At 41.0% G+C, this 615-nt stretch overlaps 1 non-coding gene across 1 annotated transcript; it reads left to right on the top strand.

Annotated features, from left to right (window-relative positions):
• Nucleotides 1–202: 202 nt before the first annotated feature.
• TRNAE-UUC (transfer RNA glutamic acid (anticodon UUC)) lies at nt 203–274 on the top strand. The gene has a single exon. It is a non-coding gene; the product is annotated as a tRNA-Glu (tRNA).
• Nucleotides 275–615: the final 341 nt, after the last annotated feature.

The raw sequence follows: 615 nt of genomic DNA, 5'->3' as shown, positions 1-615 counted from the left end.
TATGGAGAGGAAGATTTTAGACCATCTGGAACACCCATGACTTACACCCATTCCTAGTTGTTTGGTTTCTTAAAGCACAATCATCACTGTCCTCTCATTTCATCCTCAGAAACCTCTCTGAGAGAAGGATTATTGAACCTACTTCATAGATAAGAGACTGAATCTGAGGGTGGTTGGATGGCTAGAAAATTATGGGGGAGATTCCCTGGTGGTCCAGTGGTTAGGACTCAGCACTTTCACTGCTGTGGCCCGGGTTCAATCCCAGGTCAGGGAACTAAGATCCTGCAAGCCACGTGGTGCGGCCAAAAAAAAAAAAGAAAGGTTAAAAAGAAAAAGAAAATTGTGGGGGAGGATTTGACTTGCTGACTCCCAAGCCCTCCCCAGTCTTTGGCCATGCCTTCATCACCAGACTTCTTAGCAGCTTGTTCCCTCCTCCTCACCTCTCATTCATTTTTTCATCCATTTAAGTGTGATTTTTATGTCTACAACTCCATTGATGTTGCTCTGGAAAAAGTCACCAATGATATTTTTTTAATTAAAAAAATTTTTTTTATTGAAGTATAGTTGATTTACAATGTTGTGTTAATTACTGCTGTACAGCAAAGTGACTCAGTT

The sequence above is a fragment of the Eschrichtius robustus genome, chromosome 1 (assembly GCF_028021215.1).
Source record: "Eschrichtius robustus isolate mEscRob2 chromosome 1, mEscRob2.pri, whole genome shotgun sequence".
In the NCBI taxonomy this organism is placed as follows: Eukaryota; Metazoa; Chordata; class Mammalia; order Artiodactyla; family Eschrichtiidae; genus Eschrichtius; species Eschrichtius robustus.
This window is presented reverse-complemented; position numbering and strand designations above follow the sequence as displayed.